Source organism: Heptranchias perlo, unplaced genomic scaffold, assembly GCF_035084215.1.
Source record: "Heptranchias perlo isolate sHepPer1 unplaced genomic scaffold, sHepPer1.hap1 HAP1_SCAFFOLD_73, whole genome shotgun sequence".
Taxonomy (NCBI): domain Eukaryota; kingdom Metazoa; phylum Chordata; class Chondrichthyes; order Hexanchiformes; family Hexanchidae; genus Heptranchias; species Heptranchias perlo.
This window is the reverse complement of record NW_027139761.1, coordinates 1,061,223-1,086,377: the sequence shown is the minus strand read 5'-3', so window position 1 is coordinate 1,086,377 and position 25,155 is coordinate 1,061,223. Positions and strand designations below refer to the sequence as shown.

The following is a 25,155-nucleotide window of genomic DNA, read 5'->3' as shown; positions in this document are numbered from 1 at the left end:
GACCATCTCACTAAACGTGCTATCCACGACGTTCTCAGCATCGCGAATGCTCCTTAATGAATCCATCCGCAGCTCCAGTGCCGCAATGCGGTTTGTCAGCAGCTGCAGCTGGATGCATTTCCCGCACACATGGTCGTCAGGGACACCGGAAGGGTCCCTGATTTCCCACATAGAGCAGGAAGAGCATAACACGGGGCTGGGCTGTCCTGACATGACTTACCCTTTAACTAATTAATTCAAATTAAATGAATCCCACCAATTTCACTTCAATTAAAAAGGTATACTCAAGGGCCCTTGCTGAACAGCAGTCCCCCACTACACAACAGAGACCAGAGAATCCACAAACTCTAACCTTAGACAAATTCAGCAGGAAAATACTGTGACCCCCAGGATGTTGATGGTGGGGGATTCGGCGATGGTAATGCCGTTGAATGTCAAGGGGAGGTGGTTAGACTCTCTCTTGTTGGAGATTGTCATTGCCTGGCACTTATCTGGCGCGAATGTTACTTGCCACTTATGAGCCCAAGCCTGGGTGTTGTCCAGGTCTTGCTGCATGCACGCTCGGACTGCTTCATTATCTGAGGGGTTGCGAATGGATCTGAACACTGTGCAGTCATCAGCGAACATCCCCATTTCTGACCTTATGATGGAGGGAAGGTCATTGATGAAGCAGCTGAAGATGGTTGGGCCTAGGACACTGCCCTGAGGAACTCCTGCAGCAATGCCCTGGGGCTGAGATGATTGGCCTCCAACAACCACTACCATCTTCCTTTGTGCTCGGTATGACTCCAGCCACTGGAGAGCTTTCCCCCTGATTCCCATTGACTTCAATTTTACTATGGCTCCTTGATGCCACACTCGGTCAAATGCTGCCTTGATATCAAGGGCAGTCACTCTCACCTCACCTCTGGAATTCAGCTCTTTTGTCCATGTTTGGACCAAGGCTGCAATGAGGTCTGGAGCCGAGTGGTCCTGGCGCAACCCAAACTGAGCATCGGTGAGCAGGTTATTGGTGAGTAAGTGCCGCTTGATAGCACTGTCGACGACACCTTCCATCACTTTGCTGATGATTGAGAGCAGACTGATGGGGCGGTAATTGGCCGGATTGGATTTGTCCTGCTTTTTGTGGACAGGACATACCTGGGCAATTTTCCACATTGTCGGGTAGATGCCAGTGTTGTAGCTGTACTGGAACAGCTTGGCTAGAGGCGCAGCTAGTTCTGGAGCACAAGTCTTCAGCACTACAGCTGGGATGTTGTCGGGGCCCATAGCCTTTGGTGTATCCAGTGCACTCAGCCGTTTCTTGATAACACGTGGAGTGAATCGAATTGGCCGAAGACTGGCTTCTGTGATGGTGGGGATATCGGGAGGAGGCTGAGATAGATCATCCACTCGGCACTTCTGGCTGAAGAAGGTTGCAAACGCTTCAGCCTTGTCTTTTGCACTCACGTGCTGGACTCCGCCTTCATTGTGAATGGGGATGTTTGCAGAGCCTCCTCCTCCCGTTAGTTGTTTAATTGTCCACCACCATTCACGACTGGATGTGGCAGGACTGCAGAGCTTTGATCTGATCCGTTGGTTGTGGAATCGCTTAGCTCTGTCTATAGCATGTTGCTTCCGCTGTTTAGCATGCATGTCGTCCTGAGTTGTAGCTTCACCAGGTTGGCACCTCATTTTTAGGTACGCCTGGTGCTGCTCCTGGCATGCTCTTCTACACTTCTCATTGAACCAGGGTTGATCCCCTGGCTTGTTGGTAATGGTAGAGTGAGGAATATGCCGGGCCATGAGGTTACAGATTGTGGTGGAATACAATTCTGCTGCTGCTGATGGCCCACAGCGCCTCATGGATGCCCAGTTTTGAGCTGCTAGATCTGTTCTGAATCTATCCCATTTAGCACGGTGGTAGTGCCACACGACACGTTGGATGGTGTCCTCAGTGCGAAGACGGGACTTCATCTCCAGAGGACTGTGCGGTGGTCACTCCGACCAATACTGTCATGGACAGATGCATTTGCGACAGGTAGATTGGTGAGGACGAGGTCAAGTAAGTTTTTCCTTCGTGTGGGTTCGCTCACCACCTGCCACAGGCCCAGTCTAGCAGCTATGTCCTTCAGGACTCGGCCAGCTCGGCCAGTAGTGGTGCTACCGAGCCACTCTTGGTGATGGACATTGAAGTCCCCCACCCAGAGTACATTTTGTGGCCTTGCGACCCTCAGTGCTTCTTCCAAGTGGTGCTCAACATGGAGGAGGACTGATTCATCAGCTGAGGGAAGACGGTAGGTGGTAATCAGCAGGAGGTTTCCTTGCCCATGTTTGACCTGATGCCATGAGATTTCACATGTGTTGCACTTTGGAAACTTCAGCTTTCTCTCCTCCGGAGCTCAAACATGCACTTTAATCCAACCAACAGGAACACTGAAAAAATGTCAGAAGCTAATTGGTGAATTTTACACTCAACGTTGCGGAACAGCAAGAGCTTATCGGGGATTTGAGCCCGGGACTTCTCGGATATTAATCAACCAAAGCCCCCGAAGCAAGAATCATACATCTAGACCAGCCAGGCTCTGTTACTGACATCATGCAGCCAGTGTAAAGTTTCGCTGTCTCCCATAGCCGATCGGCTACCCTTTCAGACCTCTTCTGTCCATCCAATCTCGTTTTCCATTCCGGTATACAGCAATATCAAGTTGTAAGCTAACTATTTACAGTCACCAATATTAGTTTCCCTTTACTAAATTGGTTTCGTCTCCACGACTTATATTATCAAGCAAGACATTTCAGAATTAGTTGCTCGGAAACTACATTGCTTTGCAGGATACTGAGAGGTGTCGATAAAAAGAGGGACCTTGGAGTGCATGTCCACAGATCCCTGAAGGGAAGAGTACAGGTAGTTAAGGTGGTTAAACAGGTATACAGGATACTTTGCTTTATTAGCCGAGGCATGGAATGGAAGATCAGGGAGGTTATTCTGGAACTGAATAAAACACTAGTTCGGCCACAGCTGGAGTATTGCGTACAGTTTTGGTCACCACATTACAGGAAAGATGGGACTACACTAGAAATGGTACAGAGATTTACGACGATGTTGCGAAGAGTGGAGAATTTTGGCTGTGAGGATAGATTGGATAGGCTGAGGTTGTTTTCTCTGGAACCGACGAGGCTGAGGGGAGATTTAATTGAGGTGTATAAAATTATCACGGGCCTCGATAGAGTGGATAGGAAGGACCTGATTCACGTAGCAGAGAGTTCAATAAAAAGGGTCATAGATTTAAGGTAATTGGTAGAAGGATTAGAGTGGTGCAGAGGGGAATTTTGTTCCACCCAGCGGGTGGTGGGGGTCTGGAACTCACTGCCTGAGAGGGTGGGAGAAGCAGAAACCCTCATCGGGTTTAAAAAGCACATCGATATGCACTTGAAGAGCCGTAACCGACAAGACTACGGACTAAACGCTGGTAAGTCGGGTGATGCTGGATATCTCTTTTCCGGCCGGTACAAACATGATGGGCCGAATGGCCTCCGCGAACGTAAATTTTAATGATTCCATGATTCTATGATATAATTGCCGTCTGTCTCGGCATGGTGATAATATACACTCTCCCATAAGTATACTTTAATCAAATTGGTGCTTTGTTTTACTGTGAGAGTGAAGAGATCTTAATGTTGAGACATTGACTGCAGCAGCTGGGTTGCACCTTTACTTTTCCTACCGTCTCAACCTTTCTTTAACCTTCTCTGCTGGTGTTGCAGGATCGATCAGCCAACGCCGTTCACGGAAGCCTGAGAAGTCCATCAGAGGACAACACAAGAGACAGAGATAGGGAGAGATAGAGTAATGCATGCAAAGAAAATAAACGGTATAAACAGAATCATAGAATCATAAAATGGTTACAGCAGAGAAGGAGGCCATTCGTCCCATCGAGCTCGTGCCGGCTCGTTGTTAAAGCAATCAAGATAGTCCCATTCCCCCGCCCCTTCCCGTTAGCCCTGCATTTGTTTCCTATCAAGTATTTATCCAATTCCTTTTTGAAAGCCACCTTTCAATCAGCGCATTCCAGATTACAACAACTCGCTGGGTAAAGAACTGTTTCCTCATGTCGCCTTTGGTTCTTTTGCCAATCACCTTAAATCTGTGTCCTCTGGTTCTCGACCCTTCCGCCAATGGGAACAGTTTCACTTTATTTATTTATTCCAACCCTTCATGATTTTGAACACTTCGATCAAATCTCCTCTTAACGTTCTCTGATCTAAGAACAACCCCAGCACCGGGTAAATGCGGTCAATTAGCTTCAATTCATTTATTTGAGCATTAAACAGCTCTTTGAACATTACTGTGACATTATTGTAGCGCGGCCTCGCGGTCGAAGGTGTTAAATTTAATTTCTATAGAGGCGTGTGTTTGAATCCCACTGCTGTTAGAATTTCTGCCAAAGTTTATTTTGATCTGTTCACAGAAAACCTGATTGTAGTGCGATGGAGCAGAGGATGTGAAAGAAGCTGAAAGTGAAAGTGCAGATATTATTTTCATCAGGGGGACAGGACACGTTTCCACAGGTAAGGGCCTCTCACCTTCAGATTCTTTCCAGCAGAGTAGGACAGGTGATCAAAGTGACCGGGCTCCAGCAGCGCAATCAGTCAGTGCGCGGTCCTTATATGACCGGACAAGGTCGGGAAATGGCGAGGTTGTTAGTCGAGTCTCACCGAGAGCAACGAATCCTTTTCCTTGTGAACATTTCGAACGGAGCTGAACGTATAATTGAGGTGTTCCAAAATGCATCAATTATTTGTATCGCCACGTGGTTCCTCTTGTTGCAATATCAGATGAGATATTTCGTGTTATTAGTTAACAGGAGGGAGGCTGCGGTATTGGAGCCGCAAACTATGATTTTGATCCATCGACAAATTATGGAATTTAGCCTGAGCTTTAACCCTGCGCGTTCGACCGCTCAGTCACGATACTTTCCATCTTGCGATCTTCAGGAGCGACTTTTACAGGAATAGAATTACTGCAAGCAAGAATTCTATCCCTCAAGCACCAAAGCTTGCACGGCAGCAGGATGCATGTGTCCAGTTGGAAACCTGACTGAAGGAACATGCAATCTGACAGAGCCGGAAGTCCAGCAGATTGATTTTTGCGGTGAGCAGATGATGTGCCTCTATCTTGAGAGTGTTTCGCCAATCCAGCTCAGAGAGGATTAAGCCTTATAAATTGGGGTGGGACTGGAGCCACTTGTATCAGAGGAAGTGGAGGGGGTTATTTCCCTTCCTTGACGAGCATTAATGATCCTGTTGCAGTTTTGCTGCAAAATTTCATTTCCCAGCGCCGAAATCACCGAACCCTGAACTAAAATTCAACGATGGTGAGATTCGGACACACAACTTTTGCAGTGATTAGAAGAAGTTCCACGTGCTACCCATGGCACCACAAATCGGCTATCGATTAGGTTATTTCACGTTACCCATATGCTGTTTTGGAACTTTTGATGCGGTGCAGGAAGTGGTTCAAAAGCTCAGTGGGGATTCACAGCGCTCCTGAGAAATCGACACAGGGACGGTTTGTGCAATGCATAATCCTCTCTCTCTCTCTCCCAATTGCTCACTCTCGCTTTCTCTCTTGAGCTCTCACTCTCCCCGTTTATCTCAAGAGTGCTGGAAAACAAAGGGGTGGATGTTATGTTACAGCTGCACAGAACTCTGGCAAGACCCCAACTGGAGGATTGCATTCAGTTCCGGGCACCCACCTCAGGAAGGATGTATTAACCTGGACGCTCGAGGGGCTGGATGGTCGACTCATGTTCCTAAGTTCCAATGAATGGAACAATAATTCAAGTATCGAGACCCTAATGTATCAGGATGAGTGAGTGAAGAATGGGACTCAAGGCGGATAAATCCCCTGGACCTGATGGCTTCCATCCTAGGGTCTTGAGGGAAGTGGCAGTAGGGATTGTGGATGCTTTGGTGATAGTTTTCCAAAATTCCCTGGACTCAGGAGAGGTCCCGGCAGATTGGAAAACTGCTAATGTAACACCGTTATTTAAAAAGGGTAGTAGGCAGAAGGCTGGAAATTATAGGCCAGTTAGCTTAACATCTGTGGTGGGTAAAATTTTGGAGTCTATTATTAAGGAGACAGTAACGGAACATTTAGATAAGCATAATTTAATAGGACAAAGTCAGCATGGCTTTATGAAGGGGAAGTCATGTCTGACAAATTTGCTTGAGTTCTTCGAGGATATAACGTATAGGGTGGATAAAGGGGAACCAGTGGACGTAGTGTATTTAGACTTCCAGAAGGCATTCGACAAGGTGCCACATAGAAGATTATTACTTAAGATAAAAAATCACGGGATTGGGGGTAATATTCCGGCATGGGTGGAGGATTGGTTATCGAACAGGAAGCAGAGAGTTGGGATAAATGGTTCATTTTCGGACTGGCAACCAGTAACCAGTGGTGTTCCACAGGGGTCGGTGCTGGGTCCCCAACTCTTTACAATCTATATTAACGATTTGGAGGAGGGGACCGAGTGCAACATATCAAAATTTGCAGATGATACAAAGATGGGAGGGAAAGTAGAGAGTGAGGAGGACATAAAAAACCTGCAAGGGGATATAGACAGGCTGGGTGAGTGGGCGGAGATTTGGCAGATGCAATATAATATTGGAAAATGTGAGGTTATGCACTTTGGCAGGAAAAATCAGAGAGCAAGTTATTTTCTTAATGGCGAGAGACTGGAAAGTACTGCAGTACAAAGGGATCTGGGGGTCCTGGTGCAAGAAAATCAAAAAGTTGGTATGCAGGTGCAGCAGGTGATCAAGAAAGCCAACGGAATGTTGGCTTTTATTGCTCGGGGGATAGAATATAAAAACAAGGAGGTATTGCTGCAGTTATATAAGGTATTGGTGAGACCGCACCTGGAATACTGCATACAGTTTTGGTCTCCATACTTAAGAAAAGACATACTTGCTCTCGAGGCAGTACAAAGAAGGTTCACTCGGTTAATCCCGGGGATGAGGGGGCGGACATATGAGGAGAGGTTGAGTAGATTGGGACTCTACTCATTGGAGTTCAGAAGAATGAGAGGCGATCTTATTGAAACATATAAGATTGTGAAGGGTCTTGATCGGGTGGATGCGGTAAGGATGTTCCCAAAGATGGGTGAAACTAGAACTAGGGGGCATAATCTTAGAATAAGGGGCTGCTCTTTCAAAACTGAGATGAGGAGAAACTTCTTCACTCAGAGGGTGGTAGGTCTGTGGAATTTGCTGCCCCAGGAAGCTGTGGAAGCTACATCATTAGATAAATTTAAAACAGAAATAGACAGTTTCCTAGAAGTAAAGGGAATTAGGGGTTATGGGGAGCGGGCAGGAAATTGGACATGAAGCTGAGTTCGGATCGGTCAATGCCCTGTGGGTGGCGGAGAGGGCCCAGGGGCTATGTGGCCGGGTCCTGCTCCGACTTCTTGTGTTCTTTAGATTTGTGGTTGGGATCAGATCAGCCATGATCTTATTGAATGGCGGAGCAGGCTCGAGGGGCCGATTGGCCTACTCCTGCTCCAATTTCTTATGTTCTTATGTTTTCTGTTTGAAGTACTGATTTCATTAATTGAATAATCCCAGTGTCCTACCTCATTGCAGCCCAGTCCGGACAAACTGCTCGCACAGAGTGGCATTTTCTGTGAGAACACGAAAGACTTGTTCAGGCCATGACAGTACCGAGTGCGGGTAGGCCTGCGCGTGAAATGGAAAAGTGAGGTGAAATACTCCAACAAGCAGCGGATGTCTCTGTTTCCATTTCCAAAATGCACGCACGCACGGGCCCATGATCCCCACTCACACTCTCCTTCCAATCTCACACACCTCGCTTTGGTTTGAAATCGTGTATGTTTTCACAATGGGATTTAATTTGAAGAAAGCAGTGCTGTAACAACCCGGGGATATTGAAGAGATGCAGTACAAGAAGATACATAAAAGGCAAATGATAACAATGACTGTTCTCACACTGTGAGCTACAGTTGAAGGCTGACAACATTTAAAGTCTCATGCAGCAGGTCCGGGTCCAAATCTTTCACGTGGCATCTCCTTCTGTTTCTGTCACTCCTTTTCCTCCACGTAGAGTGGATTTGGAACTCCTGTGCGGCTGCATTGCGCATTTTCCAGATCTGCTTCGAGCGCAATTCGCTCCAGTTCATCAATTGCAGATATTAGTTTGATCAAGGGGAGAGGACACCTTTTCACAGACAAGGGCTGTTCATCCTATTGTTTTTCCAGCAGAGTAGGGCAGATCATCAAAGTAACCGGATTGGGTGAACTGTCCGTACAGGTGCCTGGTGGGCTCGTGGTTATGATTCGGCGTTCACACCTCTATAATTAATTACATGAAACCAAATAAACTCGACGTAAAGAGGAATATTTCTGTAAACACCATTAACCAACCTATAACATTCTGTTGCAGACTGAAAGAGACGCCAACGTGGTTACCGAGTGACAGTCACAAGTTTAATAATGATTTGTTTTGTATGTGAAACGCTTTTCAGACTGCATTTTAGGAGACTGGTTGTCCAGCTTGCTAGAGTAAAACATGCCACAATGTCGTGATCGCGGGTTTGATTCCTGTATGGGTTGATAAGGGGCTTTGTTTTGGGTATTCATAATTTTAAAATCCAAGCTTTACAATCAGATCCACAGACAAATTCACGGGACAATTTTATTGAATAACATCCATTGTAACTTTACCCCTGGGCCGGAGAAACAAGTCTTTCTTTTTCTTTTTCTTTCTCCGGTTTGCAGAGAAACGTTTAACTCGCGGCCTGTTCCCATTAATGATCATCAGCAACAACAGAAAGACCGCCCGAGATGTGGAAAAAGGATCAGTTTAGAACAAATGCATCAAATCAAATGGTCACCCGGCACCGAGAGAGGAAAAACCAAGAGGAAAAGGCAGAAGGTAACAGAGAAATAAAAACCAAATGCAGACGATATAAATATTTCCCATCCTTGATGTCTCTCTGTTCCATTCCCAATCCTTCAGTGGCGGGGATAAAATTTCACTGCAAATAAATGCGAGAATCGACCCAAAGAAGAAGAAACTAAATAACCAAAAACTGCCAAACACTGGGTTACACCAAAGACCTTTAAGTTTTCAGTCTAATGCAACCGCGACTGAGCTGTTGGGACACCAAAGCAAATGCAATTTTTCGCCATTGTCTTGCAAGAAAATATCACCCCAGCGACGCCTTACTGTTCATTACTGCACTTCATATATAAACATCACACTCATATGTACCCAACCAGAGTCCATGGATAAACACAGCACTCATATATACACATCCACTGTTCAAGATATAAACACCGCACTCACAGACACACAACAGTTCATATATAAACATCGAACTTATATATACACACTCACAGTTCATATATAAACATCACCCTCATAAAACACACCCACAGTTCATATGTCAATACTGCACTCATATATATATACATCCACAGTTCATTTTTAAACATCGCACTCATATAGACACACCCACAGTTCATATATAAACATCGCACTCATATATACATACCCACAGTTCATATACAAACATCGCACTCATATATACAAACCCACAGTTCATACATAAACATCACACTCATGTAGACACACCCACAGTTCATATATAAACATCGCACTCATATATACATACCCACAGTTCATATACAAACATCGCACTCATATATACACACCCACAGTTCATATATAAACATCACACTCATGTAGACACACCCACAGTTCATATATAAACATCGCACTCATATATACACACCCACAGTTCATATATAAACATCGCACTCATATATGCACACCCACAGTTCATATGTCAATACTGCACTCATATATACACATCCACTGTTCGTATATAAACATCTCACTCAAATACACTCACCCACAGTTCATATTTAAACATCGCACACCTATATATACAACGACAGTTCATATATAAACATCGCACCCACATATACAAATCCACAGTCCATCGATCAACATCGCACTCATATATACATACCCACATTTCATATATAAACATCGCACGCATATATAAACACCCACAGTTCATATCTAAACATTGCATTCATATACACTCACCCACAGCTCATATATAAATAGCGCATTCATTGATAGTCACCTACAGCTTATATATTAAAATCGCATTTTTTTTATTCGTGCATGCGATGTGGGCGTCGCTGGCGAGGCCAGCATTTATTGCCCATCCCTAATTGGCCTTCCAGAACTGCTGCAGTCCGTGCGGAGAAGCTTCTCCCACAGTGCTGTTCGGAAGGGAGTTCCAGGATTTTGAACCAGCGACGATGAAGGAACGGCGATATATTTCCAAGTCGGGATGGTGTGTGATTTGGCGGGGAACGTGCAGGTGGTGTTGTTCCCATGTGCCTGCTGCCCTTGTCCTGCTAGGTGGTAGAGGTCGCGGGTTTGGGAGGTGCTGTCGAAGAAGCCTTGGCGAGTTGCTGCACTGCATCCTGTGGATGGTAAACACTGCAGCCACGGTGCGCCGGTGGTGAAGCGAGTGAATGTTTAGGGTGGTGGATGGGGTGCCAATCAAGCGGGCTGCTTTGTCCTGGATGGTGTCGAGCTTCTTATGTGTTGTTGAGCTGCAATCATCCAGGCGAGTGGAGAGTATTCCATCACACTCCTGACTTGTGACTTGCAGATGGTAGAAAGGCTTTGGGGGTCAGGAGGTGAGTCACTCGCCGCAGAATATCTAGCCTCTGACCTGCTCTTGCAGCCACAGTATTTATATGGATGGTCCAGTTAAGTTTCTGGTCAATGGTGAGCCCCAGGATGTTGATGGTGGGTGATTCGGCGATGGTAATGCCGTTGAATGTCAAGGGCAGGTGGTTAGACTGTCGCTTGTAGGAGATGGTCATTGCCTGGCCCTTGTCTGGCGCCAATGTTACATGCCAATGATGAGCCCAAGCCTGGGTGTTGTCCAGGTCTTGCTGCATGCCGGCTCGGACTGCTTCGTTATTTGAGGGGTTACGAATGGAACTGAACACTTTGCAATCATCAGCGAACATCCCCATTTCTGACCTTATGATGGAGGGGAGGTCATTGATGAAGCAGCTGAAGATGGTTGGGCCGAGGACACTGCCCTGAGGAACTCCTGCAGCAATGTCCTGGGGCTGAGATGTTTGGCCTCCAACAACCACTACAATCTTCCTTTTTGCTAAGTATGACACCAGCCACTGGAGAGTTTACCCCCTGATTCCCATTGATTTCAATTTTACTGGAGCTACTTGGTGCCACACTCGGTCAAATGCTGCCTTGAAATGAAGGGCAGTCACTCTCACCTCACCTCTGGAATTCAGCTCTTTTGTCCATGTTTGGACCAAGGCTGTAATGAGGTCTGCAGCCGAGTGGTGCTGGCGGACCCCAAACAGAGCATCGGTGAGCAGGTTATTGGTGAGTAAGTGCCGCTTGATAGCACTGTCGACGACACCTTCCATCACTTTGCTGATGATTGATGGTAGACTGATGGGGCGGTAATTGGCCGGATTTGATTTGTCCTGCTTTTTGTGGACAGGACACACCTGGGCAATTTTCCTCGTTGTCGGGTAGATGCCAGTGTTGTAGCTGTACTGGAACAGTTTGGCTAGAGGCGCAGCTCGTTCTGGAGCACAAGTCTTCAGCACGACAGCCGGGATGTTGTCGGGGCCCATAGCCTTTGATGTATCCAGTGCACTCAGCCGTTTCTTGATATCACGTGGAGTGATTCGAATTGGCTGAAGACTGGCTTCTGTGATGGTGGAGATATCGGGAGGAGGCTGAGATGGATCATCCACTCGGCACTTCTTCCTGAAGATGGTTGCAAACGCTGCAGCCTTGTCTTTTGCACTTACGTGCTGGATTCTGCCATCATTGAGGATGGGGATGTTTACACAGCCTCCTCCTCCCGTTAGTTGTTTAATTGTCCACCACCATTCACGGCTGGATGTGGCAGGACTGCAGAGCTTTAATGTGATCCGTTGGTTGTGGATTCGCTTAGCTCTGTCTATGGCATTTTGCTTCCGCTGTTTAGCATGCATGTAGTCCTGAATTGTCGCTTCACCAGGTTGGAACCTAATTTTTAGGTACACCTAGTGCTGTTCCTGGCATGCTCTTATGCACTCCACATTGAAGCAGGGTTGATCCCCTGGCTTGTTTATTAATGGTAGAGTGAGCAATATGCTGGGCCAAGATATTACAGATTATGCTGGAATACGATTCTGCTGCTGTTGATGGCCCGCAACACCTCATGGATGCCCAGTTTTGAGCTGCTAGACCTGTTCTGAATCTATCCCATTTAGCACGCTGATAGTGCCACACAACACGTTGGATGGTATCCTCAGTGCGAAGACGGGACTTCGTCTCCACGAGGACGGTGCGGTGGTCACTCCTACCAATACTGTCATGGACAGATGCATTTGCGACAGGTAGATTGGTGACGACGAGGTCAAGTAACTTTTTCCCTCGTGTTGGTTCTCTCACCATCTGCCGCAGTTCCAGTCTGGCAGCTATGTCCTTCGGGCCTCTGCCAGCTCAGTCAGCAGTGTTACGACCGAGCCACTCTTGGTGATGGACATTGAAGTCCTCCATCTTGAGTACATCCTGTGCCCTTGCTACCCTCAGTGCTTCCCCCAAGTGGTGTTCAACATGGAGGAGGATTGATACATCAGCTGAGGGAGGGCGGTTGGTGGTAATCTGCAGGAGCTTTTCTTGCACTTGTTTGACCTGATGCCATGAGATTTCCTGGGGTCCAGAGTCAATGTTGAGGACTCACAGGGCCACTCCCTCCTGACTGTATATCACTGCACCGCCACCTCTGGTCGGTCTGTCCTGCCGGTGGGACAGGACATACACAGGGATGGTGATGGAAGAATCTTGGACGTTGGCTGAAAGGTATGATTCTGTAAGTATGGCTATGTCAGGCTGTTGCTTGACTGGTCAGTGGGACAGCTATCCCAATTTTGGCACAAGTCCCCAGATGTTAGTGAGGAGGACTTTGCAGGGTCGACTGGGCTTGGTTTGCCTTTGTCGTGTCCGGTGCCTTGTGGTCCGATGCCGGGTGGTCCGTCCGGTTTTATTCTTATTATGACTTTTATTAGCGAGATTTTACAACTGAGTGGCTTGCTAGGCCTTTTCAGAGGGCAATTAAGAATCAACCACATTGCTGTGGCTCATTTATACTCACTCACAGTTCACATATAAACATCGCATTCATATATACTCACCCACAGTTCATATACAAACATCGCACTCATATTTTTACACCCACAGTTCACATATAAACATCGCTCTCATATATAAACTCATTCGGTTTATAAAGCAACAGCGCGCTCATACACCCACACCCAGTTTATAGTAGCAGATCGGTACCGATCGCCGATAGAGCTCTCAGATTCCGAGAGTCCGAAGGAGCAGCGACCGAACAAATTCTGGATCTCATCCTTAACACAGACCGGTCGATCCTCCTGTAAAATTACATCGCACTTGGATATCAGGGAGGGTAATGGTTTCTGAGAATGTATCAGGGAGCCTAATGGCTTCTTAGTGGCGATCCATCGGGGCAAGGGGATCTCAGAGAGGGGAAGGGACTGTCAGAGGGTATCAGAGAGTGCAAGGGGATCTCAGAGCGGGGAAGGGATCGTCAGATGTCATCAGAAAGTGTCAGGGGGCTCAGAGAAGGGAAGGGACTGTCAGAGGGCATCGGAGAGTACATTAAGAACTGAGAGAGGGGAAGGACTGCCGAGTCTGAGAGAGTGTAAGGGGGCTCAGGGCAGATCTGTGCAAGGGGCACTCAGTGGGTATGAGAGAAGATAAAGAACGCTGACAAGGTTCAAAGATGATCATGGACTCTCTGAGGTCAGACACAGAGTGTATCAGAGAAGTTAAGGAGCTCAGCGAGAATCAAAGAGGGTAAGGGGGGCTCAGGATGTATCAGAGAGGCGAATGGATCCAGAGATATCATCTTCTAAATATTACAATTTCGAACATTCAACATTTTTGATAACAGCAATAAATGAAGCCGATTGAACCGATAATCTGCCGTGTCCCATCTGGAGGGAATGAGAAGGTAGAATCGGGAGGGACTGGATATTTGGCAACGCTCAAGGTTTCATTTCACACAGCTCAGTGTTGTGTCTGTTTTTTAACTGGATTTCATGAACTCGAGAAAAGAGGTTGCAATTTGAAAATTTTATTACCCATTGTGAAAAATAGAACACAAATCGCCCAACGTGGGGCTCGAACCCACGACCCTGAGATTAAGAGTCTCATGCTCTACCGACTGAGTTAGCCGGGCTGGTTGCTAAAAGTTTTCCCATTCTATTATTGTAGAGAGACAGCTGTTGGCTTTGCTGCAGGGGTTCAGTTCGTTCTGCAATCTCAGGGTTTCTCCTTCTGTGCACCTGATTTTTATTCTGGAGTCAGTCTGATGCCTTTTGCACGTCATTCATCACCACGCTGAGCTGAAAAGGAACATCGGAACAGGAGAGGGCCATTCAGCCCCTCTTCCTGCTGTGCCATTCAATTCGATCATGACGTGATCTGCAACTCAACTCTCCTTCCCCGCCTTGGACACAAATCCCTTGGAACCCAAACCGAGAAATGATCTACCAATATCAGTCTTGAAAATTTGAATTGAGCCACAATCCACATCCTTTTGGCCGAGAGAGTTCCAGCTTTCGGCCGTATTTTGTTTGCTAAAGTAATTCCTGATTTCTTGCCTGATTGGTCTGTCTCCAATTTCAAGATTAAAACCCCTCATTATGAATTCCGCCAACAAAGAGAGAGATGACACAAAGATAGACAGAATTATAAGCAGTGCAGATGGAAGAATGAGATCACAGAGAGATGTTACTCGATAAAGTGAATGGGCAAAACTGCGGCAAATGGATTTCAACGTAAGCAAGTTTGAGGCCGTCCAATTTGGACCTCAAAAAGATAGATCAGAAAACATATTAATGGATGTCACTCCAAAAAATTAACCTTATGACATTTTGTGTGGAATCGCTTGTTTCTCAAGTCTGCCAAACTTTTAAAAGTTACCAAAATATTACAATAGGAACGTTGTGGCCCGTACGGGGATCGAACCCGCGACCTTGGCGTTATTAGCTCCACGCTCTAACCAACTGAGCTAACCGGCCATGTAGACATGTTAACTTTATGGGCTTACCCGCGTGTTGGGTAGTTTGTGTTTATTTTTACACCAGCTGACAGGGTTTTACAACGAATATTGAAGAAACCACATCCCTTAAACATTGTTACTTGTTTCTGTATATACTGTCGAGGATGTAGATCAAAATTAACAAACAAAGAGCACTTTAATGTAACAAATTAAATTCCGATCAATATTATTTTACTAACAATCAACAGCCCATCCATAAAACACTGCCCCGCTATAAAACCTGTGGGCAGGACCCTGAGCTGCGGTGAAAATGATATCACCGCAACGTGATTCGATCACGCTGCGTTTTGACGTTGAGTCAGATGTCTGTCTGTCTATCTGTCTGTCTGTTTATCCGTCTGATTGGGTCTCGGCCTTATTCTCAGGCCAGGCTTTTTGTTTGCTGGCTGCAGGCCTCGCTCCCCGACTGACTGAACAACTACCGGGCCGTGTGTCAGAATCAATGACTGTGACTGACTGTCTGCCCATTTATGGCCACATTTCTGAGTTCCTGCCTTCGCTCTGTGTCGCAGGCCTGTCTCTGTCCCTTAGGATCACAACACACCCACAAGCTTCACGACTGAACGCAGGTTTGGACAGTCTGTCCTCGCAGGTCCTTCGGAAGCTAATGATTTTGAACTGAATTATTTTTCCTGAGTGACTTGTGAAGTTTGGTTCAGTGATATGTTTGCGAAAGAGAACGGAGGAAATAGTTCGTGTGCAACTCGACATTTCTCTACATAGGAATAGAAAACGTGATTGGATGGATAGAAGAGGTCTGAAAGGATGGCCGATCGGCTCTGGGTGGCACCGAATTCTGCAGTGGCTGCAGTCGTTCATTACCGGTAATGAAAATGAGGTAATATACTACCACAAGCTGCCGGTGAAAATCATTCAATTTCCCAAACTTGACCCACCGAATCAAATGAAGCTGCTGGGAAAGCTACAAGACAACGCCGGTCTATCGGGCATCGTTTGAAGCAACTGGCAGTTTAAAGTAGCATCTACAGCCATGTAAGTACTGCCATGTGCCGCTGCGATCGCCGAGTGGTTGAAGCGTTAATTTCAAGATCAAATGGAGTTTTCCTTCGCAGGTTTGATTTCTGCTCGCTGAATTATTGTTTAAAGATCCGTTCAATGCTCAAATGAATGAACTGGATCTAACTCACTTCATTTATCTCCCTCAGAGCATGAGAGATACTCGAGCGTGGCCGGCGCTTTTAATTGGGTGCCCAATGTACTCTTGCAAAATTCAAATACACAAGAAAGAATCTTGCCCAATCTGCAACTAAAATTCTGCTACTTTGCAGAACCACCCATTTATAAGCGACTTTATTTACATGAATCTCTCTATCTCTCCTTGTCTCTTGTCTCGATGTTGTCCCCTGATGGACTTCTCAGGCTTCCTGGAACGGTAAAGGCTGATCTCACCTGCAACACCAGCAGGGAAAGGTAAAGGAAAAAAAGACTGAGACGGTCGGAAAAGTAAAGGTGCAACCCAGCTGATAAATTCGTAGCGAATGTCTCCACATTTTTGTCTCTTCGCCCTCACAGTGAAAGAAAACAGCAATCTGAGTAAAATATACTTATGATAGCTTGTACACTCTGACGATGCCGAGACAGATGCCAACGTAGCTTCAGATTAACTAATTCTGAAAAGTATTATTTGAAAAAACAAGTCGTACATTGTAAACGAATTTAGTAAAGATAGGCTAATATTGGTGACTGGAAATAGGTCGTGTACAACTTGATATTGCTATATTTTGGAATAGAAAACGAGATTGGGTGGACAGAAGCGGTTGGAAAGGATCGCCGATCGGCTGAAGACTGTGGTGAAATTTTAGACTGGCTGCAGGGCTTTCTAGCAAGCGGCTCGTTGGTCTAGGGGTATGATTCTCGCTTTGGGCGTTTTTCTAATGGAATATGCGAGAGGTCCCGGGTTCAAATCCCGGACGAGCCCTGTTATCTCACTGCTTTTTAGTGAAAAGTCACCAATTGGATTCTGACATCTTTGCAGTTGTTCGAATTGAATTATATTTGAGCTCCAGAGGACAAAGTGCAGAAGTTTCCAAGGCGCAACACACACGGAGTAAATAAAATGTCTCAAGATGATGTGGAGATTGAAGCTGAATGTGAATTTACCACAATTTAGGCGGTCTCATTGATATTAGATGACGGGATCGAGAACCACATATCCAAGTTTGCCGATGACACAAAGATAGACAGAATTATAAGCAGTGTGGATGGAAGAATGAGATTACAGAGAGATATTACTAGATTAAGTGAATGGGCAAAACTGCGGCAAATGGATTTCAACGTAAGCAAGTTTGAGGCCGTCCACTTTGGACCTCAAAAAGATAGATCAGAAAACATATTAATGGATGTTACTCCAAAAAATTGACCTCATGACATTTTGTGTGGATTCGCTTGTTTCTCAAGTCTGCCAAACTTTTAAAAGTTACCAAAATATTGCAATAGGAACGTTATGGCCCGTACGGGGATCGAACCCGCGACCTTGGCGTTATTAGCACCACGCTCTAACCAACTGAGCTAACCGGCCATGTAGACATCTTAGCTTTATGGGCTTACCCGCGTGTTGGGTAGTTTGTGTTTATTTTTACACCAGCTGACAGGGTTTTACAACGAATATTGAAGAAACCACATCCCTTAAACATTGTTACTTGTTTCTGTATATACTGTCGAGGATGTGGATCAAAATTAACAAACAAAGAGCACTTTAATGTAACAAATTAAATTCCGATCAATATTATTTTACTAACAATCAACAGCCCATCCATAAAACACTGCCCCGCTATAAAACCTGTGGGCAGGACCCTGAGCTGCTGTGAAAATGATTTCACCGCAACGTGATTCGATCACGCTGCGTTTTGACGTTGAGTCAGATGTCTGTCTGTCTATCTGTCTGTCTGTTTATCCGTCTGATTGGGTCTCGGCCTTATTCTCAGGCCAGGCTTTTTGTTTGCTGGCTGCAGGCCTCGCTCCCCGACTGACTGAACAACTACCGGGCCGTGTGTCAGAATCAATGACTGTGACTGACTGTCTGCCCATTTATGGCCACATTTCTGAGTTCCTGCCTTCGCTCTGTGTCGCAGGCCTGTCTCTGTCCCTTAGGATCACAACACACCCACAAGCTTCACGACTGAACGCAGGTTTGGACAGTCTGTCCTCGCAGGTCCTTCGGAAGCTAATGATTTTGAACTGAATTATTTTTCCTGAGTGACTTGTGAAGTTTGGTTCAGTGATATGTTTGCGAAAGAGAACGGAGGAAATAGTTAGAATGCAACTCGACATTTCTCTACATCGGAATAGAAAACGTGATTGGATGGATATAAGAGGTCTGAAAGGATGGCCGATCGGCTGTGGGTGGCACCGAATTCTGCAGTGGCTGCAGTCGTTCATTACCGGTAATGAAAATGAGGTAATATACTACCACAAGCTGCCGGTGAAAATCATTCAATTTCCCAAACTTGACCCACCGAATCAAATGAAGCTGCTGGGAAAGCTACAAGACAACGCCGGTCTATCGGGCATCGTTTGAAGCAACTGGCAGTTTAAAGTAACATCTACAGCCATGTAAGTACTGCCATGTGCCGCTGCGATCGCCGAGTGGTTGAAGCGTTAAATTCAAGATCAAATTGAGTTTTCCTTCGCAGGTTTGATTTCTGCTCGCTGAATTATTGTTGAAAGATCCGTTCAATGCTCAAATGAATGAACTGGATCTAACTCACTTCATTTATCTCCCTCAGAGCATGAGAGATACTCGAGCGTGGCCGGCGCTTTTAATTGGGTGCCCAATGTACTCTTGCAAAATTCAAATACACAAGAAAGAATCTTGCCCAATCTGCAACTAAAATTCTGCTACTTTGCAGAACCACCCATTTATAAGCGACTTTATTTACATGAATCTCTCTATCTCTCCTTGTCTCTTGTCTCGATGTTGTCCCCTGATGGACTTCTCAGGCTTCCTGGAACGGTAAAGGCTGATCTAACCTGCAACACCAGCAGGGAAAGGTAAAGGAAAAAAAGACTGAGACGGTCGGAAAAGTAAAGGTGCAACCCAGCTGATAAATTCGTAGCGAATGTCTCCACATTTTTGTCTCTTCGCCCTCACAGTGAAAGAAAACAGCAATCTGAGTAAAATATACTTATGATAGCTTGTACACTCTGACGATGCCGAGACAGATGCCAACGTAGCTTCAGATTAACTAATTCTGAAAAGTATTATTTGAAAAAACAAGTCGTACATTGTAAACGAATTTAGTAAAGAGAGGCTAATATTGGTGACTGGAAATAGGTCGTGTACAACTTGATATTGCTGTATTTTGGAATAGAAAACGAGATTGGGTGGACAGATGAACTGGATCTAACTCACTTCATTTATCTCCCTCAGGGTTTTACAACGAATATTGAAGAAACCACATCCCTTAAACATTGTTACTTGTTTCTGCATATACTGTCGAGGATGTAGATCAAAATTAACAAACAAAGAGCACTTTAATGTAACAAATTAAATTCCGATCAATATTATTTTACTAACAATCAACAGCCCATCCATAAAACACTGCCCCGCTATAAAACCTGTGGGCAGGACCCTGAGCTGCGGTGAAAATGATATCACCGCAACGTGATTCGATCACGCTGCGTTTTGACGTTGAGTCAGATGTCTGTCTGTCTATCTGTCTGTCTGTTTATCCGTCTGATTGGGTCTCGGCCTTATTCTCAGGCCAGGCTTTTTGTTTGCTGGCTGCAGGCCTCGCTCCCCGACTGACTGAACAACTACCGGGCCGTGTGTCAGAATCAATGACTGTGACTGACTGTCTGCCCATTTATGGCCACATTTCTGAGTTCCTGCCTTCGCTCTGTGTCGCAGGCCTGTCTCTGTCCCTTAGGATCACAACACACCCACAAGCTTCACGACTGAACGCAGGTTTGGACAGTCTGTCCTCGCAGGTCCTTCGGAAGCTAATGATTTTGAACTGAATTATTTTTCCTGAGTGACTTGTGAAGTTTGGTTCAGTGATATGTTTGCGAAAGAGAACGGAGGACATAGTTCGTGTGCAACTCGACATTTCTCTACATCGGAATAGAAAACGTGATTGGATGGATATAAGAGGTCTGAAAGGATGGCCGATCGGCTGTGGGTGGCACCGAATTCTGCAGTGGCTGCAGTGGTTCATTACCGGTAATGAAAATGAGGTAATATACTACCACAAGCTGCCGGTGAAAATCATTCCATTTCCCAAACTTGACCCACCGAATCAAATGAAGCTGCTGGGAAAGCTACAAGACAACGCCGGTCTATCGGGCATCGTTTGAAGCAACTGGCAGTTTAAAGTAGCATCTACAGCCATGTAAGTACTGCCATGTGCCGCTGCGATCGCCGAGTGGTTGAAGCGTTAAATTCAAGATCAAATGGAGTTTTCCTTCGCAGGTTTGATTTCTGCTCGCTGAATTATTGTTGAAAGATCCGTTCAATGCTCAAATGAATGAACTGGATCTAACTCACTTCATTTATCTCCCTCAGAGCATGAGAGATACTCGAGCGTGGCCGGCGCTTTTAATTGGGTGCCCAATGTACTCTTGCAAAATTCAAATACACAAGAAAGAATCTTGCCCAATCTGCAACTAAAATTCTGCTACTTTGCAGAACCACCCATTTATAAGCGACTTTATTTACATGAATCTCTCTATCTCTCCTTGTCTCTTGTCTCGATGTTGTCCCCTGATGGACTTCTCAGGCTTCCTGGAACGGTAAAGGCTGATCTAACCTGCAACACCAGCAGGGAAAGGTAAAGGAAAAAAAGACTGAGACGGTCGGAAAAGTAAAGGTGCAACCCAGCTGATAAATTCGTAGCGAATGTCTCCACATTTTTGTCTCTTCGCCCTCACAGTGAAAGAAAACAGCAATCTGAGTAAAATATACTTATGATAGCTTGTACACTCTGACGATGCCGAGACAGATGCCAACGTAGCTTCAGATTAACTAATTCTGAAAAGTATTATTTGAAAAAACAAGTCGTACATTGTAAACGAATTTAGTAAAGAGAGGCTAATATTGGTGACTGGTAATAGGTCGTGTACAACTTGATATTGCTGTATTTTGGAATAGAAAACGAGATTGGGTGGACAGAAGCGGTTGGAAAGGATAGCCGATCGGCTGAAGACTATAGTGAAATTTTAGACCGGCTGCAGGGCGTTCGAGCAAGCGGCTCGTTGGTCTAGGGGTATGATTCTCGCTTTGGGCGTTTTTCTAATGAAATATGCGAGAGGTCCCGGGTTCAAATCCCGGACGAGCCCTGTTATCTCACTGCTTTTTAGTGAAAAGTCACCAATTGGATTCTGACATCTTTGCAGTTGTTCGAATTGAATTATATTTGAGCTCCAGAGGACAAAGTGCAGAAGTTTCCAAGGCGCAACACACACGGAGTAAATAAAATGTCTCACATCGGTATTTACGGTTGAGAAAGGCATGGATGTTAGGGAACTTGGGGAAATAAATAGTGATGTCTTGAGGAGTGTACATATTACAGAGAGGGAGGTGCTGGAAGTCTTAACGCGCATCAAGGTAGATAAATCTCCGGGACCTGATGAAATGTATCCCAGGACGTTCTGGGAGGTTGGGTAGGAAATTGCGGGTCCCCTAGCAGAGATATTTGAATCATCCACCGCTGCAGGTGAGGTGCCTGAAGATTGGAGGGTAGCAAATGTTGTGCCTTTGTTTAAGAAGGGCGGCAGGGAAAAGCCTGGGAACTACAGACCAGTGAGCCTGACATCTGTAGTGGGTAAGTTGTTAGAGGGTATTCTGAGGGACAGGATCTACAGGCATTTGGAGAGGCAGGGACTAATTAGGAACAGTCAGCATGGTTTTGTGAGAGGAAAATCATGTCTCACGAATTTGATTGAGTTTTTTGAAGGGGTAACCAAGAAGATAGATGAGGGCTGTGCAGTAGACGTGGTCTACATGGACTTCAGCAAAGCATTTGACAAGGTACCGCATGGTAGGTTGTTACATAAGGTTAAATCTCATGGGATCCAAGGTGAGGTAGCCAATTGGATACAAAATTGGCTTGACGACAGAAGACAGAGGGTGGTTGTCGAGGGTTGTTTTTCAAACTGGATGCCTGTGTCCAGCGGTGTGCCTCAGGGATCGGTGCTGGGTCCGCTGTTATTTGTTATTTATATTAATGATTTGGATGAGAATTTAGGAGGCATGGTTAGTAAGTTTGCAGATGACACCAAGATTGGTGGCATTGTGGACAGTGAAGAAGGTTATCTAGGATTGCAACGGGATCTTGATCAATTGGGCCAGTGGGCCGATGAATGGCAGATGGAGTTTAATTTAGATAAATGTGAGGTGATGCATTTTGGTAGATGGAATCGGGCCAGGACCTACTCCGTTAATGGTAGGGCGTTGGGGAGAGTTATAGAACAAAGAGATCTAGGAGTACAGATTCATAGCTCCTTGAAAGTGGAGTCACAGGTGGATAGGGTGGTGAAGAAGGCATTCAGCATGCTTGGTTTCATTGGTCAGAACATTGAATGCAGGAGTTGGGATGTCTTGTTGAAGTTGTACAGGGCATTGGTGAGGCCACACTTGGAGTACTGTGTACAGTTCTGGTCACCCTATTATAGAAAGGATATTATTAAACTAGAAAGAGTGCAGAAAAGATTTACTAGGATGCTACCGGGACTTGATGGTTTGACTTACAGGGAGAGGTTAGACAGACTGGGACTTTATTCCCTGGAGAGTAGGAGGTTAAGGGGTGATCTTATAGAAGTCTATAAAATAATGAGGGGCATAGATAAGGTCGATAGTCAAAATCTTTTCCCAAAGGTAGGGGAGTCTATAACGAGGGGGCACAGATTTAAGGTGAGAGGGGAGAGATACAAAAGGATCCAGAGGGGCAATTTTTTCACTCAAAGGGTGGTGAGTGTCTGGAACGAGCTGCCAGAGGCAGTAGTAGAGGCGGGTACAATTTTGTCTTTTAAAAAGCATTTGGACAGTTACATGGGGAAGATGGGTATCGAGGGATATGGGCCAAGTGCAGGCAATTGGGACTAGCTTAGTGGTATAAACTGGGCGACATGGACATGTTGGGCCGAAGGGCCTGTTTCCATGTATATTTACACCGTCTGACAGGGTTTTACAACGAATATTGAATAGATCACATCCCTTAAACATTGTTACTTGTTTCTGTATATATTGTCGAGGATGTAGATCAAAATTAACAAACAAAGAGCACTTTAATGTAACAAATTAAATTCCGATCAATATTATTTTACTAACAATGAACAGCCCATCTATAAAACACTGCCCCGCTATAAAACCTGTGGGCAGGACCCTGAGCTACTGTGAAAATGATATCACCGCAACGTGATTCGATCACGCTGCGTTTTGACGTTGTGTCAGATGTCTGTCTGTCTATCCGTCTGATTGGGTCTCGGCCTTATTCTCAGGCCAGGCTTTTTGTTTGCTGGCTGCAGGCCTCGCTCCCCGACTGACTGAACAACTACCGGGCCGTGTGTCAGAATCAATGACTGTGTCTGACTGTCTGCCCATTTATGGCCACATTTCTGAGTTCCTGCCATCGCTCTGTGTCGCAGGCCTGTCTCTGTCCCTTAGGATCACAACACACCCACAAGCTTCACGACTGAACGCAGGTTTGGTCAGTCTGTCCTCGCAGGTCCTTCGGAAGCTAATGATTTTGAACTGAATTATTTTTCCTGAGTGACTTGTGAAGTTTTGTTCAGTGATATGTTTGCGAAAGAGAACGGAGGAAATAGTTAGTGTGCAACTCGACATTTCTCTCCATCGGAATAGAAAACGTGATTGGAAGGATAGAAGAGGTCTGAAAGGATGGCCGATCGGCTGTGGGTGGCACCGAATTCTGCAGTGGCTGCAGTCGTTCATTACCGGTAATGAAAATGAGGTAATATACTACCACAAGCTGCCGGTGAAAATCATTCAATTTCCCAAACTTGACCCACCGAATCAAATGAAGCTGCTGGGAAAGCTACAAGACAACGCCGGTCTATCGGGCATCGTTTGAAGCAACTGGCAGTTTAAAGTGGCATCTACAGCCATGCAAGTACTGCCATGTGCCGCTGCGATCGCCGAGTGGTTGAAGCGTTAAATTCAAGATCAAATGGAGTTTTCCTTCGCAGGTTTGATTTCTTCTCGCTGAATTATTGTTTAAAGATCCGTTCAATGCTCAAATGAATGAACTGGATCTAACTCACTTCATTTATCTCCCTCAGAGCATGAGAGATACTCGAGCGTGGCCGGCGCTTTTAATTGGGTGCCCAATGTACTCTTGCAAAATTCAAATACACAAGAAAGAATCTTGCCCAATCTGCAACTAAAATTCTGCTACTTTGCAGAACCACCCATTTATAAGCGACTTTATTTACATGAATCTCTCTATCTCTCCTTTTCTCTTGTCTCTATGTTGTCCCCTGATGGACTTCTCAGGCTTCCTGGAACGGTAAAGGCTGATCTCACCTGCAACACCAGCAGGGAAAGGTAAAGGAAAAAAAGACTGAGAGGGTCGGAAAAGTAAAGGTGCAACCCAGCTGATAAATTCGTAGCTAATGTCTCCACATTTTTGTCTCTTCGCCCTCACAGTGAAAGGAAACAGCAATGTGAGTAAAATATACTTATGGTAGCTTGTATACTCTGACGATGCCGAGATGGATGCCAATGTCGCTTCAGATTAACTAATTCTGAAAAGTATTATTTGAAAAAACAAGTCGTACATTGTAAACGAATTTCGTAAAGAGAGGCTAATATTGGTGACTGGAAATAGGTAGTGTACAACTTGATATTGCTGAATATCGGAATAGAAAACGAGATTGGGTGGACAGAAGCGGTTGGAAAGGATCGCCGATCGGCTGAAGACTATGGTGAAATTTTGGACCGGCTACAGGGCTTTTAGTAAGC

The 25,155-nt window shown here is 45.5% G+C and overlaps 5 non-coding genes across 5 annotated transcripts; 2 read left to right on the top strand and 3 right to left on the bottom strand.

The window, feature by feature from the left end:
- Positions 1-14,257: 14,257 nt before the first annotated feature.
- Positions 14,258-14,330, bottom strand: trnak-cuu (transfer RNA lysine (anticodon CUU)). The gene has a single exon. It is a non-coding gene; the product is annotated as a tRNA-Lys (tRNA).
- A 770-nt stretch (positions 14,331-15,100) lies between these two features.
- On the bottom strand, positions 15,101-15,174 carry trnai-aau (transfer RNA isoleucine (anticodon AAU)). Its single transcript has one exon. It is a non-coding gene; the product is annotated as a tRNA-Ile (tRNA).
- Positions 15,175-17,064: 1,890 nt separating this feature from the next.
- On the top strand, positions 17,065-17,154 carry trnap-ugg (transfer RNA proline (anticodon UGG)). The gene is given in 2 exon segments: positions 17,065-17,100; positions 17,119-17,154. It is a non-coding gene; the product is annotated as a tRNA-Pro (tRNA).
- A 526-nt stretch (positions 17,155-17,680) lies between these two features.
- Positions 17,681-17,754, bottom strand: trnai-aau (transfer RNA isoleucine (anticodon AAU)). The gene has a single exon. It is a non-coding gene; the product is annotated as a tRNA-Ile (tRNA).
- A 3,668-nt stretch (positions 17,755-21,422) lies between these two features.
- trnap-ugg (transfer RNA proline (anticodon UGG)) lies at positions 21,423-21,512 on the top strand. Its single transcript is given in 2 exon segments — positions 21,423-21,458; positions 21,477-21,512. It is a non-coding gene; the product is annotated as a tRNA-Pro (tRNA).
- Positions 21,513-25,155: the final 3,643 nt, after the last annotated feature.